Here is a 16,792-nt window from a genome sequence, read left to right as displayed (position 1 = left end):
ATATGTACGTATGAAAATACGTACATCTATTATGTAGGAAGAAATTTTTTTTTTTTTTGAGACAGAGTCTCACTCTGTCATGCAGGCTGGAGTGCAATGGTATGATCTCGGCTCACTGCAACCTCTGCCTCCTGGGTGCAAGTGATTCTCCTGCCTCACTTGCACCCAGGTAGCTACTCTACCCCAGTAGCTGGGATTACAGGTGTCTGCCACCACACCCAGCTAATTTTTATATTTTTAGTAGAGACAGGGTTTCACCATCTTGGCCAGGCTGTTCTTGAACTCTTGACCTCGTGATCCACCCGCCTCAGCCTCCCAAAGTGTTGGGATTATAGGCATGAGCCACTGTGCCCAGCCAAGAAAAAAAATTTTTTCCTGATACATAATAAAAAACATTTTTAAGGGGAAGAAAACTAAATTAACTTGGGGATATGGAAGTAGTTAGGGACAAGACAGAAGAGATAAGAAAGAGACAAATGGAAGGGATGGCAGAGTAACTTCATGGTATGCCTAAAATACTTTTTAAAAATGTATAGTATTCTAAGTTACTTGCATTTCTTTAATTTCCCTCATTTCTTTCAAATTTCCAGTAGGCTTTCCATTACCCCTAAATTCCCATACCTCTGCAAGACACGCACATGGTGTGAGGGGGTTGGTGGTGAGGTAAATGAAGAAATCACAGATGGGGCCAAGTTGCACTGCGAGATCAGAATGGAGCAGCAAGGAGACAGCACACCTAGAGTCCAGTGAAATGGTCCATAAACTGAACCCGTCAACGAGGGCCGGAGATAGTGCTGAAATCACGTGTTGGAGAATTGGCAGGATACTTCACAAAATTCTGTACAAACTCTTATACAAAATATAAGAGTTGTGCAATAGTCAATATTATATAGTTTAAAAACAAAACAGATGATCCCGACTGACATCTGGGTCATGATATCCTCAGAGTCACTGACTATTTGGCACAATCTATAGGTTCGCTGTTCCAAAGTTCTTACTGTTCCTTCCCCAAAGCTATCCACTATTGTCTTACCCCAGGTCACTACAACAGTCTCCCTGGGATCAGCAAATACCGTCTTAAAGAGTCACATAGTAAATAGGTCAGGTTTTCTGGGCCAGATGGTAACAGTTACTCAACTCTACACAAGGCCTGGAAACAGCAATAGCCAATACATAAGTGGGTGTGGTTATGTTCCAATAAACCCTTATTTACAAAAACAGGCTGTGGACCTTCTGCTCTGCTCTTTCTGTTCTCCAGTTGTGGTCAAGGTACTCTTTCTAAATGTTACTCCTCTACTTAAAACTTGAATGGCTAATTGGTAGAGAATAACCTCATTGCTTGAACTGTTACCTACAATCCAAAGCCTGCTGCTAGTATACCTTCTGCTTTGCTGCTGTAGCTTGGAAAGAGATTGAGGAAACATACAACTCTGAAACTTTCTGATGCAATGACCAAAGTCTTCAGTGTTTTCCAATCTGCCTTCCTCTCTAAATTTAATTGTTTTTTGTTTTTGTTTTTGTTTTTGTTTTTAATTTAAGGACAGGGTTTCACCATGTTGGCCAGAATAGTCTCGAACTCCTGACCTCAGGTAATCCACCTGCCTCAGCCTCCCAAAGTGCTGGGATTACAGGCATGAGCCACTGCACCTGGCGAAATTTAATTGTTTATCTTCCCTTTGGCTCCTGATCTCTTACCTCGTATCTTGTTTGCAGTCTTGTATACAGTGCACTTTATATTTGGTAATTTTTCTCTTAAAGCAATTTTGGTTTGCCCTTTGGACCAATATTCACTTTTCAAATATCATGTAGTGCAAATATTCCATGTGGCAAGCCTACATGACTTAATCATTTAGTCCTTACTTAACCCTCACAATAATGCTATGAGAGATTTCCTTTTATTATTCCCATTTTACAGTTGACATAATTGAGACCTAAAGAGGTTAAGTAATGTGCTGAGAAACAGAACAAGTGGCAGAGCTGATATATGAAGGAAGAAAGTCTGACTCCAGTGCACAAGTTTGTCCCTTTACACTAATTTGTGGTTTTTCTAGGACCATGTCTGTTTTTGACCTCCTTGAAAACTGTTCCCGTGTGACTCCAGCAGTCTTCTGTAGTACTCCTGCAAGGTTCATTCTGAATCTTATGTACAACATAGTTGGATCCAAAGCAATCATAACATGTATTAAGCATAGCCACCATGCTAAGTTCTGTTCATTCATCGTGTCGTTTAACCTTCACAGATCCTTATAAGAAAGATAAGGTTATCTTCATTTTACAGATGAAGAAATACGGGCACAAATAATATGTTCAAGTTCACATTAGAAGAAGAGCTAAAATATAAACTCATGCAGTCTGACTCCAAACTCATACTCATGGATACACAGGTAAATAGAGCCCTGAAGAATTCCTTAGGCCTCAAAGGATTGGTGAAGTTAAATGATTCAGCCTTTAATTATCCAGGATAGGAGATAAGGGAGTAAGTATGTTTTAGTTGTTTATTGCTGCCTAACAAATGATCACGAAACTTAGTTACTTAAAGCAACAATCATTTATCGGCTAACAAATCTGTGGGTTGGTATTGCGGCTGGATTTAGCTGGGAGGTTCTTCTGCTGGCTTCACCTGAGCTCACTCATATGGTGACAGTCACCTGGAAGGTTGGTTGGGGCTTTGATGGTCCAGATAACCTCTCTGGCAATTAAGACCAATTCACAGATATCTAACCTGTGCGGTTGCATAGAGCACTCACTTAGAGGGGTTTATCATTCTGTTGTTGCCATTTAATAATTATGATACAAGAGATCTCACTGGGCCTTACAAGTTATATTGCCAGTCCTGCTGGCAGTTGGTGCTGGATGTCAGCTGGGCATCTTTCTCCATATAGACTCTTATCCTCAAAGAGGCTAGCTAGCCTGGCATGGTGTAATCCCAGTACTTTGGGAGGCCAAGGTAGGAGGATCACGTGAGACCAGCCTGGGAAACAGTGAGACTTCATCTCTACGCGCGCGCTCGCACGCACACACACACACACACACACACACACATTTTTTTTTAATTGACCAGGTGTGATGGTTTGCACTTGTAGTTCCAGCTACTTGGGAGGCTAAGGTGGGAGGATTGCTTGAGCTACAGAGGTTGAGGCTGCAGTAAGCCATGATGGCACCAAGGCACTCCAGCCTGGGTGACAGAGTGAGACTTTCTGTCAGAAAAAAGAGGGGTGCCTCGCCCAACTTTCTTCACATAATAACAGGAACTTTCCAGGAGACTGAGAGCAAGGCTTCTTAAGGTCCAGGTCCAAATTCCCATATTGTTATTTTTGCTGCATGTTATTGGTAAAAAGCAAGTCATAGGCCAATCCAGGCACAATGAAGTAGAGATCTGGAGTCCATCTCTTAATGAGAAAAACAGAAAAGTCACATTGCACAGGGGCATATATAGAGCGATGGGACAAGATTATGACTATTTATTGCAATTACCACAGAAAAGATACGTGTTTAAGGTAAAAAGAAATAATTTCAGTTTTGGGACATGTTGTAGTTGAGGTCTCTCCTGTGGTAAATTTATGCAAAGGTATCCAGTATTTGGATATGGGTCTAGAACATAGAAGAGAATCCTGGTTGGACATACAAATTTCAGAATTGTCAATATGCAGGTAATGGGTTTCTGAATAAACAGATCAGTACACCCAAAAAGACTACATTACATTAAGGTGAAGGCTAACAAAGAGATATAGATAATCCCTTGGAACACCCAAATATCTGAGTGGACTCCTCTTCACATACAGCTCAATCTCCCTCTCCACCTGTGGTCCTATCCACTTTTTGCTGCCAGCTCAAGGTCAGTACCTCTGAGGGAAGTACAACTTGCTCTGATACATTCAGATATGGCTACTTACAGTCCGATGACCTATAATATAAAAGAAAGATACTCAATCCCAACTTCCAACCCAATATGCAAGGTTAGCACAGAAACAGAATTAACCACAATAAAAACTTCCATCTGAGAAAGAAAAGAATGGAAACTTCAAGCAATCAGTAGTCCTTAATTGCTTGTTTATTTGTTTGTTTCCTTTCCATGCAGAAATCTCTCCAAGGGCCATGAAATAAATTCCCTGATTAACCTCATCTGGGCCCCTGGGTTTGCCCTCTGGGAGGTTCGTCCTTGTCCATTATTCTTCAGGTTAAAAATTGAAGGGGATGTTGGAGAATATGTTTTCCTAGAGACTGCCTTAGGATATGAACAATGACTGTCATTTCCAAGTCAGATTTGTGATTTCTTTAGCAATAGAATTTCTTCAAAAACTTAGTACAAAGCTAGGTGTGGTGACTCACACCTATAATCCCAGCACTTTGGGAGGCCGAAGTGGGTGGATCACCTGAGGTCAGGAGTTCAAGGCCAGCCTGTCCAACATGGGGAAATCTTGTCTCTACTAAAAATACAAAAATTACCTGGGCATGGAGGCACTAACCTGTAATTCCAGCTACTCGGGAGGCTGAGGAACAAGAATCTCTTGAACCCAAGAGGCAGAAGTTGCAGTGAACCAAGGTAGCGCCACTGAACTCTAGCCTAGGTGACACCACAAGACTCCATCTCAAAAAAAAAAAAAAAAAAAAAAAAAGTAGTACAGTAGTTTCCCCTTTTTGGCAGAAGATATATCCCAAGACACTCGGTGGATGCCTGAAAGCACAATGGTACCAAACCCCATCACCATCAATCAGAACATGTTTAGATGTTCGTGTCTGTCACCCACAAATTTAATGCCTTTTTCATTATAACGAGGCATTAATCACACACTGTGGCTGTAACGTTTGCGATTTGAGGTGCCACAGTAAAACTAACATGAATTTTTTTCCTTCTTCACTATTTCATGGACAGAAGATTCATTCTTATGAAAGATTTGATCTTTTCTTCATAGTCTCACCATACAATTTTTTTCTTTCCTTATTAAATTAAGAACTTTTGTCTTTTTATTAAAAGGAAGCACTTTATGACTTCTCTGTGATATCTGAATAGCCAGCATCACTACTCTTGTACTTTGGAGCCATTATTAAGTAAAATAAGGGTTACTTGAACATAAGCACTGCCGTACCACAACAGTGGATCATAAGTGGGAGGGCTACTAAATGACAAATAGTTGGGTAGCATATATAGCATGGAGATGCTGTACAAAGGCAGGATTCACCTTCCAAGTGGGATGGCTGGGATAGCATAAGATTTCATCATCCTACTTAGAAGGGTGTACAATTAAAAACTTGTGAACTTTTCATTTAATATTTTTGAAACTTTTTTATTTCTTTTTTCTTTATTTCTGGAACTTTTCATTTAATATTTTTGGAAACCATGAAAAATGAAACCATGGGGGGACTTGTAGGCTTCTATGCCGTTTGTCACCTATGCATTACATGTGCCAATCATAGGGACAGGAGGTGGGGAAATTCTGGGCAGAAGAGGGCAGGTCCCTGGTGAGGGTCCCACCCCCAAGCCTGGAACCATGGCCCAAAGTGGGAACATGCATTCCTGTTTCCCACTCAAATGTTGCCTTTTCCAAAACTACCCATGGCCTGCCCAACCTCAATCCTGTTCCCATAAAAACCCCAGGCTCCACCAGTAGAGAGAAGCAAAAAGGAGAAGCAGCTGGACATCAGAGAGAAGCAGCTGGACTTCAAAGGGACAACTTGATGGTGTGGCTTTGGAGAGGAGTCTGACCAGGGTTGGCCAGACTGCAGGAGAAGATCACCTTCCCATTCCATCCCTTTTCCAGCTCCCCTTTCCTGTGAGAGCCACTTTCACTGGCAATAAAATCCTCTACATTCACCACCCTTCAATTTGTTCACGCAACCTGATTTTTCCTGGATGCCAAATGAGCTCAGGTGCCAAGGGTGCAGACCCTAAAGGCTGTCACATTGACTCTCTGCCCTTGCTGGTGGAGAGCAACCACCTCATGCAAAAAGGCAAAGGGCCCACTGAGCTGTTTAACACTTAAGCCATCCACAGACAGCACAGCTAAAAGAGAACTATAACACACCACCCTCTGGGGTTTCAGGGGTCACAGGTACTCCCCACTAGACACTACCTTGGGGTCCACACAGAGTTTTGTTTCTGCCAGCACCCAAAAGCCCTCACCCTGGCTCCTATACCTGCTCACCTGTGTACTCCTTCCCATGAGGGGCTGAGCACCATGGGTTCAAGTAAGTAGTTTACCCCTACTAATGGATAAGTGGCTGGCTAGCCCCAGCACCCACACTCCAGGTCCTATCCATGAAACAGTCAGGGAAAATTTCCTGCTTCACCAGGAACTAAACTCTAAGCTATTTTTTCAATCTACCTCTTAAATTTGCCCATTCTCTAGTTCCTATCATCTACTCATTCATCTTTTTATTGTTTTAATGGTGGCTATTTTAAGATAATCTTAAAAATAACTGAGGGCAACTCCCTTAATCTGATCTTTGCTGCAAGGCTAGAACTATTTCTTTTTCTTTCTTTCTTTTTTTTTTCTTGAGACAGAGTCTCGCTCTGTCGCCAGGTGCCAGGCTGGAGTGCAGTGGTGTGCTCTCTCACTGCAACCTCCACCTCCTGGGTTCAAGCAATTCTCCTCCCTCAGCCTCCTGAGTAGCTAGGACTACAGACACATGCCACCAGGCCCAGCTAATTTTTATATTTTAGTAGAGACGGGGTTTCACTATGTTGGCCAGGATGGTCTCCATCTCTTCACCTCGTGATCGACCCGCCTCAGCCTCCCAACATGCTGGGATTACAGGTGTAAGCCACTGCACCTGGCTGGCTAGAACTCTTTCTTTGGCTGAAGAATCTTAGTGGGAGGATTTGAAGAAAGTCTCTGAATAACATTCTAATTCCTGTTTGAACTATAGAAATAATTGAACTTTCCAACACTGTGAGGCCCCAATATTCTATAAATTCTTCCAAAACAAGACAAGATCAGGCGCATTCAGGGTGGTGTGCCCATAGGGTGTACATTCTTTACTTTCTTCCAACCTGCTTGGAAACCCATCATTTCTTATGTGAGCTCATTTCTTTCTTGAAAAACCTTGCTAAATGTTGCCAAGAGAAACCATTATACATCTATATTCTGGTCCCTTCCAAATGTTTCCCCTAGAGTTCGCTGACAGAAGCAACATGATCAGCCTTCTGAGTTAAGTAGGTAAAATTTTTACCGAATGTTTTGCCGCAGCATAGCAAGGATAAACAGTTTTCCAGCCTGAGAGGTCTGTTTCCTCATTGCAATTTTCTGACTGATTATTTTTGGATTTTAGAAGTTTTCCATTTCCAAGTTATCAATTTCTGTATTAGTTAGAGTAAAGGCTGAGAGATCACAGAATCCAGGGACATAAGGAAAATAGATGTTTCTCTTCCTCTCACCTAACAGCCAGGCCTACACTAAAAGAACAGCTCTGTTCTAGGTTTGCCTTTCCAAAATTCAGGTCATAGAGGAACCAGGTTCCTTCCATCTTGTTGTTCCACCCACTTCTAGAATGTCTTCCTCATCTTCATCATCACAGCTGGTCACAATCATGTCCATGAAGGAGAAAGAAAGCAGTCCAAGAAAAGCCACCTTCCTTTAACAAAGTAAGGCAAAAGTTGTATTCATTGCTCCTAGTTATATTTCACTGGCGAGCACTTACTCACAAAACCACACCTAGCTGCCAAGGAGGATAAGAAATGTAGTTGCCAGCTGAGTGAACATGTGACCAGCAAGAAGGAGAGAACAGTTTTCAGGGTGACAGCGATTAATCTGCCACAAAAAGTAAAAAGGAAAGATACCCTTGGCTAAGAATCCTTAGAAATGCAAAGACAAAAAGGGGATAAATCAGTTTCTTAGAAGAAAAGAAAATGAGAGCCTGAAAAAAAGTATGGTATTAATGCCATTTCTTTTTTTTTTTTTCTTTTACGTTAAAATCTGTTCTCCAACAATTAATGCCATTTCTTACCGTTTGTACAAAAAAAAAAGTATTTCAAAATCCAGCTGGTGGGTACCCAAGTTTCCATTTTATGATTTCAAGTACTTTTCTGAATCTATTTTATAAATAAAAGTTTTATTTATTTATTTATTTATTTATTTATTTATTAAGGGCCAGGGTCTTACTCTGTCACCCAGGCTAGAGTACAGTGGCACCATCATAGCTCGCTGCAGCCTCAAAGTCCTGGGCTCAAGTGATCCTCCCTTCTCAGCCTCTTGAGTAGCTGGAACTACAGGGATGTGCCACCATGCCTGGCTATAATTGTTTTTTAATTTTATTGTAGAGATGGGATCTTACTATGTTGCCCAGGCTGGTCTCAATCTCCTGGCCTTAAGCGGTCCTCCTGCCTCTGCCTCCCAAAGTGTTGGGATTACAGGTGTGAGCCACTGTGCTCAGCCAACAGTTTTGTTTTGTTTTTCATTTTTGTTTTTGTAATTTTTAGAAAAGTAGATAGAAAAAGAAAGACCTAAGAAGAATATAGATAGAACAATAGTGGTATGAGGAGAAAGAAAATGGTATTATACTAGGCTGGGCACAGTGACTCACGCCTGTAATCCCAGCACTCTGGGAGGCTGAAGTGGGCGGATCACCTGAGGTCAGGAGTTCAAGACCAGCTTGGCCAACATGGTGAAACCCTGTCTCTACTAAAAATACAAAAATTACCTGGGCGTGGTGACAGGTGCCTGTAATCTCAGCTACTCAGGAGGCTGAAACAAGAGAATCACTTGAACCTGGGAGTCGGCGGTTGCAATGAGTGGAGATCATGCCACTGCACTCCAGCCTGGCAGACAAGAGTGACACTGAGTCGTAAAAAAAGAAAAGAAGAGAAAATGGGTTCAGTGTGATATTGGCTGTAACAAAAAAAAAAAAAAAAAAAGAAAACGGGATACTAAAACTCAATGTCAACATGCTTGTCTAAAAGAAAAGGAAACAGTCAGCGGAAGAAAAATATTTCAAAAAAAAATGTTTTTTTCAGTTGGCTAAGAGAAGACAAGAAAGGTAAGAAAGGGACATATTCTTGCTTTCAGATGTCCTATTGTGGAAAGAAAAAAAAATAATAAAATACTTTTTTTAAAAGGCAATATTCTTTGAACTTGAAAATCCAGATGTTATTAGAGAATAAGTATGATAAAAGTTAGCTTTCAGTGAATTGGGAAATTAAAATGAACAAAGAAAAATGAGACAGCAAGTGTAGCCTGGTCTTTTAAGAATGCTGGCTTTCACAGAAAAAAGACAGTTAAGATGACAACTAGCAATGACTAATTCTGTCTGCATGAGTACCGCTCTCGGGGGGCTGAGCTGGGGCAGCAGGAGTAGGTTGTAAGGTCAAAGAGGGAACTCTTCCTCTTTGCCCTCTGAAACTGTGCTGAAAACTGAACTGAAAATAGGCAGATTAATAGGAGAAAAAGGCATACATAGTTTATTTAACCAGCTGGGGGACTGGAGGTAGGGAAAATCACAGGAGTGTGGTTACCCAATAACTCAATGAAGTCCAGATGCTTACGTACTCTTCTTCCTAGGGGAAGAGGAGATGGGGGTGAGGGTGTAGGGGAAATGAATGAGGTCAAAAACCAATGGCCTGGAATAAAGTTCCTCTGAGCTCTGGAAGAGGTAGCCAGAAGGCAAGGGACAGAACTTCTCTGAGAACAAAGGCTGTCTTTAAAAAAAAAAAAAAAAAAGGAGTCTTGCTTTGTTGCCCAGGCTGGAGTACAGCGGCACAATCTTGGCTCACTGCAACCTCCACTTCTGGGGTTCAAGCAATTCTCCTGCCTCAGCCTCCCAAGTAGCTGGGATTACAGGCGTGCACCACCACGCCTAGCTAGTTTTTTTGTATTTTTAGAAGAGATGGGTTTCACCATGTTGAGCAGGCTGGTCTCAAACTCCTGACGTCATGATCTGCCTGCCTCGGCCTCCCAAAGTGCTGGGATTATAGGCGTGAGCCACTGTGCCCAGCCAAGTTTGTCTTACTATACAGATAAATTCTGCCAGAAAATCTCTTGGAGCTGCCCTCAGAAGAATAAATAAATAATCTGTCTGGGCATGGCAAAGATTCCCAGTCTCTTCTTTTATGCAGTGCAATGGCACGATCTCGGCTCACTACAACCTCTGCCTCCCGGGTTCAAGCAATTGTCCTGCCTCAGCCTCTCAAGTAGCTGGGACTACAGGCACATACTGCCACGCCAGGCTAATTTTTTGTATTTTTAGTAGAGATGGGGTTTCACTGTGTGATGCCCCCACCTTAGCCTCCCAAAGTGCTGGGATTACAAGTCTGAGCCACTGCACCAGCCAGGACAATTGCATTTCTTTTGTAAAGAGATTTCACTAGTCAGATAAGGAAATTCCAGAGACAGAGTCCCTCACTGTGCTTAGAAGAAAAAGGATCCCAAAGACGAAGGGCAGGGAAAGGTCAGAGAGAGAACGTGGTTCTGAGTCTTATTTCTGAAGCCTTTCAATTTCCCTTAATTCAAAGTACCATATTTTGAGTCATTGTTTTCTAAGCCTCAACAGAGTTCCAAAGACTAGTGTCGTCCACAGTTCTTCTAGCTACCCAGCATACATATAATGCACATCTTGGCTGGGCACAGCAGCTCATGCCTGTAATCCCAGATCTTTGGGAGGCCGAGGTGGGAGGATCTCTTGAGGCCAGGAGTTTGAGATCAGCCTGGGAAACATGGTGAAACCCCGTCTCTACAAAAAATAAAAATAAAAAATAAATTGAAGATTAACCAGGCCTGGGCAACACGTAAGACCATGTCTCTAAGCAAAAAAAAAAAAAAAAAAAAAAAAATTAGCAAGGCATGGTGGCATGCAAATACAGTCGCAGCTACTCAGAGGACTGAGGTGGGAGGATTACTTGAGCCCAGGAGTTCAAGGTTGTAGTGAGCTATAATCATGCCACTGCACTCCAGCCTGGGTGAGAGAAAAGAAGAACCCACATCCAAAAAAAAAAAAAAAGAGAGAAAAGAAAAGAAATGCATCTTGAACAGCTGGAAAAACGGACTGCTCTTTATCTTAGGTTGGAAAAGTTTTCCCAAAGTTCAGAAGTTCTCTTGAATGTGTTGGTTAAAACTTAGAATAATGAGATCCTGGGGCCTCCAGAGATAGGACCCTCTATCTCCACTTTCGTAGTCACTACTTGCCACTTCTGCATGAGACAGATAGCTTGTTCCCTGGAGAGTCAGGGGATCCAAACTGGGTGTAGAGAGGAAGAAGGACCAGAAAACACCTTAGCCGCATCTGGAGTTTGGGAAAAGCCCAGCCCTTTCAGAACTTCAACGGAGGTAGAAGGGGTCAATAAACCAATGCATCTGAAGAGGCATATGAATCAGCAATAGTAAATCTTGTAAACTTCAGGCACCTTTGTTGGCCAGACTAAACTGGAATGTTCAACTGTCCCCTCCCCCACCTTCCATTCCAAACTCCCATAAGAAGAGACTTAGAATCAACAAACTCTAAAGTTGGCTCTATTTCTTCGAAATGGTAGAGAAAGCAGGAATCTCTTATTCTTATATAATAAAGCCAAAATTCCTTTAAGAAAATAATATTTCACAGAGAAAGGATAAGACTATGTTGTCTCTGAGAAAATTGAATTTTTTTGTTTGCTTGTTTTTTGAGACAGAGTCTCGCTCCGTCACCAGGCTGGAGTGCATTGGCGCAATGTCGGCTCACTGCACCTCTGCCTCCTGGGTTCAAGTGATTCTTGTGCCTCAGCCTCCCAAGTGCCTGGGACTACAGGCACATGCCACCACACCTAGCTAATTTTTGTATTTTTAGTAGAGATGGGGTTTCACCATATTGACCAGGATGGTCTCGAGCTCCTAACCTTGTGATCTGCCCACCTTGGCCTCCCAAAGTGCTGGGATTATAGGTGTGAGCCATTGCACCCAGCCATTGAATGCTTTTTATTACGAGTGCTTACATTCTAAATGACATAGCTCACTTCTCACATTGGTAGGATAATTAAACCACCATGGGTTAATTTCCTGTCAACTTTATTCATGGGGCTTGAGCTCACAGTCCTCTGACAGCCCCAGTTACGGGGCTTTTTTTCTTATACAGAAGAATAAACCAAGAGAGGTTGGCAGGGAGTGGTTGAATATTTCTAAAGGAGGTAGACAGGGCCATAAGACTGTGGTTTGGAAGAAGGAATTGCAAGGATGAGAGAAGGCATCAGGGGAGTAAAGAGAATGTTCTCCTTGTGAGGCCTGAGTCTGGAAGATCCCCCTCTTGAGTGGTTCCTCAACCCTTTTATAAAGAAAGATCAGTGGAGAGCCACCTAGTGGTAGCTGACAGGGAAGGCTGGCTAAGATAGGACAAACCTAATATGCAAACTGTATCAGAGAAAGCATCTGTTGCTGTTAGTATTCAACCAAGCTCTCAGACACTCTTTGGGTCAGTATATTATAGAGGTATCCAGCATGCACAGGACAGTGTCATTCTAGGGCAAGTCTGTGTCAGTATATGACTTCTGAGTCATTGGGAGGGCCGTGCTTCCTCCATATGCTGACAGGACCACCTGTGTAATTCACCAAGAATAGGCTGCCTGACTACATGTTCAGAATGCTCACCTCTCAACATCTGAAATATAACTTTGCTCTGTGCTCAGCAGAAGGCTTCAGTTCCATGACATAGTCCAGCTGCATAAAAATAGAATGGGAGTGGAAATGCACTCTGGCGAGGAAATAAAAGGTGTGGTTAAACACTGGAATGCCATTTTAATGTGGCTGGGCTGCCTGGTAGTTTAAAGGAACTTTGCTGAGCCAGACTGACTGAGGAAGGGTTTTATTGATTTTGCTTTTATTTTTTTTAATAGGAAAGAGTTGAGCTCGTTTCATAGGCTGAGGGTAAAGACACAGTGAGACAGAGTCAGTGGTTCAAGATTCCGGAAAGGATAATTGAGGGAGGAAACTGACCATAAAAGGGTTTGTTTAGATTGCAGCATCTTTTCACAAAGGGAAATTTATTATTTCACAGTTCCATATGCAAATATTAATCCAGTATTACAAAAGTATGAAGACTTTCTCAGGTTCATTTAGGTTATCTTTCAACTCATCCTAAACAAATATAATCAGCAAAGAGCCCATTGGAGTGATGGTTTAGAGGAGAAGAGACTCTTAAGTTTGCGAAATAACTAAGTCACTTGAGGTTTATATCGAAAAAGTCTGTCAGTAAATTAACAAACCTGTTTTGTTAACAAATTGAGAAGGTATTCATGAAGATTCACAAAGTCAATCCTTTTCATCAACCTAATGTTGATGAAAGATGAACAGGATATTAAAGACATCATGGAAATGCTGAAAAGAAACCAGGTTAAGAGGCATAGCTAGAGCTATCTCTTACTGTTATAAAGTGTTATTACTTATTTGCACAAAACTTCCAAGAGAAAATAGTATTAACCTTTAAGTAGCAAATCTGTAAATTTCATTTTGCTATCTCCTCCTTCCTACTGTAAAATGTGTTTTAACATCGCTCTATTCCTGAAGTCACTAGATGGCCATGGTACATCCACAGGAAGTTAAGTCAAAGCACCAGCCATATTCATCTAACATGGTAAAGCCTCCATTTCCTCACCTACAAATAGATAATAATAGTACTTAAGCTCATAGGATGGTCGTGAGAGGTAGTTGAGAAAGTACGTACATGCTTACTAAATGGTGGACAGCCTCTGTTATTGTGCATATGATTTTCACAGTAGGTTTGTCATGCTTTTTCTTCATATAAAGTTAAGAAATAATGAATAGATTAAAAATGGAGACACAATTCGTGTGTTTCTGTCAAAAACAAAAGGCTCTGTGGCAGCAGAAAAGAATTTGAGAAAAAAGGGCAATGTACACAATGAAGGAGAAAATAAAAAGCTTAATGGAGATGCCAGACACAGGCTTTGCGGGGAGGGAGGACTAGGCTGAGGAGAAAATCAATGTAGTAGATTTCGAAGATAAGCAATGTTTAGTGCAGAAATATAATTGCCTCTTTTTTTTTGAGACGGAGTTTCACTCTTGTTACCCAGACTGGAGTGCTGCAATGGCACGATCTCGGCTCACTGCCACCTCCACTTCCTGGGTTCAGGCAATTCTCCTGCCTCAGCCTCCCGAGTAGCTGGGATTACAGGCACGCACCACCATGCCCAGCTAATTTTTTGTATTTTTAGTAGTGACGGGGTTTCATCATGTTGACCAGGATGGTCTCGAACTCTTGACCTCGTGATCCACCCACCTCGGGCTCCCAAAGTGCTGGGATTACAGGCTTGAGCCACTGCACCTGGCCTTTTTTTTTTTTTTTTTTTTTTTTTTAGACAGAGTCTTGCTCTATCACCAAGCTGTAGTGCAGTAACTCCATCCCGGCTCACTGCAACTTCTGTTTTCCGGTTTCAAGCAATTCTCCAGCCTCAGCCTCCCGAGTAGCTGGGACTACAGGCACGCACCATCACGCCCTGGCTAATATTTTGTACTTTTGATAGAGATGAGGTTTCACCATGTTGGCTAGGATGGTCTCATTCTCTCGACCTCATGATCTGCCCGCCTGGGCCTCCCAAAGTGCTGGGATTACAGGCGTGAGCCACCACACCTGGCCAATTGCCTCTATTTTACTTATAGCTCGAAAACTGAAAAAATTGTCACTTTGAAAATTAAAGAAGCTGCTATTATTGTGGTTGTCATTGTAATGACATCCCGTGATAGTCTGGGAGTGTTCTTTTAAATAAGATTTTCATGTTTTGTTAAATTTTGAACTGATGAGCCATTTGGGGTGTATGAGGCTAGGGAAAGGGATTTATAAACATGTCTGGAAAGATATCGCTGGGGTAAATAAACATAAATTGAAAAAGAGAAAGAATAAAATTGTGATGTCTTACTAATTTCACTAAATTCATCTTAAATAAAACTTGAGTCAATCTGTCTGTCAAGAGAGAATCCTTTTTGAATGTACTGGGAGATAAAGCAAGAAAAAGGAAAAGCAATCCTTGATGGGAATGTTAAAAATCCATTTAAAAAATCATTTTCCTCCTATTTAATTTTATAAATAAAAAATCAGACATAAGCCGGGCGTGGTGGCTCATGCCTGTAATCCCAGCACTTTGGGAGGCTGAGGCGGGTGGATCACGAGGTCAAGAGATTGAGACCATCCTGGTCAACATGGTGAAACCCCGTCTCTACTAAAAATACAAAAAATTAGCTGGGCATGGTGGCGCGTGCCTGTAATCCCAGCTACTCAGGAGGCTGAGGCAGGAGAATTGCCTGAACCCAGGAGGCGGAGGTTGCAATGAGCCGAGATCGCGCCATTGCACTCCAACCTGGGTAACAAGAGCGAAACTCCATCTCAAAAAGAAAAAATCAGACATAGTGAATAATATTTCTATTTTGCTTTATTTAATATATAGCACATTAGCTGGTATAAATATATGAATACTTTTTTTTTTTTTAAGACAGAGTCTCACTCTGCTGCCCAGGCTGGAGTGCAGTGGTGCCATCTCTGATCACTACAACCTCCACCTCCAAGGTTCAAGTGATTCTCACGCCTTAGTCACCCTAGTAGCTGGGACTACAGGCATGCCGTACCATGCCCTGCTAGTTTTTGTTTTCAGTAGAGACAGGATTTTGCTATGTTGGCCAGGCTGGTCTTGAACTTTTGGCCTCAAGTAATCCACTCAACTTGACCTCACAAAGTGCTGGGATTACAGGCGTGAACCACTGCACCCAGCCTACAATAAACAGTTTTAATGATAATGTAGAAGACACAAGTATAGGCTACAGAGTCAGATTGACTATGATTAAATCCTGACTCTACTAATTCCTGGCTTTGTGACCCAGAGCAAATGATATGATCTCTCTGTACCTCAGTGTCCTCATTTGTAAAACGAGTATCGGAAGTGTCTAATTAGCTAATCCATGTTTGGAATACCTGGCATATAGTAAATACACAATGAATGCCCATTATGGGAAGTATTAAATAGTTGCCTTAGCCTTCAAGAGTTAGCATTCAAAGAGTCCTAGGTAGTGGCTTCATCCAGGAAAAGGTTGTGATTCAAACATATATTAGTGTATTTGAAAAGGAAAAAAAAAATCTTGACTATAACTAAGACTATTTGGGTTGTACTGGGACAATTTTTATCACCCATCCTGCCCAATTTTCCAGATGATGTTTAAAGTAAAGTGTATAACCATCACGCCTGGTGACCACATGGTCCAAGTTCTGTCTCTGACCCAGACTAAGCAATCCCTTCCAGCGTTGTCCTACCTTGTCATGGACAGGCATGATGCTGACCAAAGTGGTGTCCCTCGTTGTTGGAGAAAAGCTTCATTCTTTTTTATCTACACTTTTCTACCCTTATTGGGATTGACGAGGGTTGAACTCTGGTGGGAAGAAGCCCAGCTGCCAGGATCCCTAGCAGCGCACACTCCCAGGAAGCCCATAAAAGAATGGATTGAATGTCTTCTCCAGGAGGCCCTGTCAAGAGGCATGCAGTTTACACAGTCAGGCTCATTGTTAAGTCACTGCTTGGGTGTTAACTGTTATTACCTTACCACTGTACCCCAGTGCTGAGCTTAGTATGCAGCATATAATAGATATGGGTAGAACTGAACTAAAATTAATTAAAAGCTTGCCTATGTTCCTATTTACTTAAATCCTCAGAAACCTCTCAGATCAATTATCATCTTAATTCCTCTCTCTATAGTTCCCCTAATCTGACCCAACCTCTGTTCCTCATGACCCTTCAAGGCCTTTCACGGCACTTTTTGGGCCTCCTGACATACAACCTGCAAACTTCCCCTCTAGCTTAAGCTTCGCTTTGAATGTCTTCTTCACTTCCCTTCCTAAGCTG

The 16,792-nt window shown here is 42.0% G+C and overlaps 1 protein-coding gene across 4 annotated transcripts in view; it reads right to left on the bottom strand.

The window, feature by feature from the left end:
* Nucleotides 1-16,395, bottom strand: part of TLCD4 (TLC domain containing 4) — a 112,928-nt gene extending 96,533 nt beyond the window's left edge. For 2 of the 4 annotated variants that reach the window (XM_078332571.1, XM_078332573.1), the window contains exons 1-2: nt 16,207-16,395; nt 8,638-8,774 (exon numbers count right to left, since the gene is read on the bottom strand). The gene's annotated coding sequence lies outside the window, so the exon portion shown is untranslated. The remainder of the gene's footprint in view (nt 1-8,637; nt 8,775-16,206) is intronic. The other 2 variants (XM_054236572.2, XM_035252212.3) reach the window with 1 other exon arrangement.
* Nucleotides 16,396-16,792: the final 397 nt, after the last annotated feature.

The sequence above is a fragment of the Callithrix jacchus genome, chromosome 7 (assembly GCF_049354715.1).
Source record: "Callithrix jacchus isolate 240 chromosome 7, calJac240_pri, whole genome shotgun sequence".
NCBI lineage: Eukaryota > Metazoa > Chordata > Mammalia > Primates > Cebidae > Callithrix > Callithrix jacchus.
The sequence above is the reverse complement of the archived record's forward strand: the minus strand, read 5'-3'. Positions and strand labels throughout refer to the sequence as shown.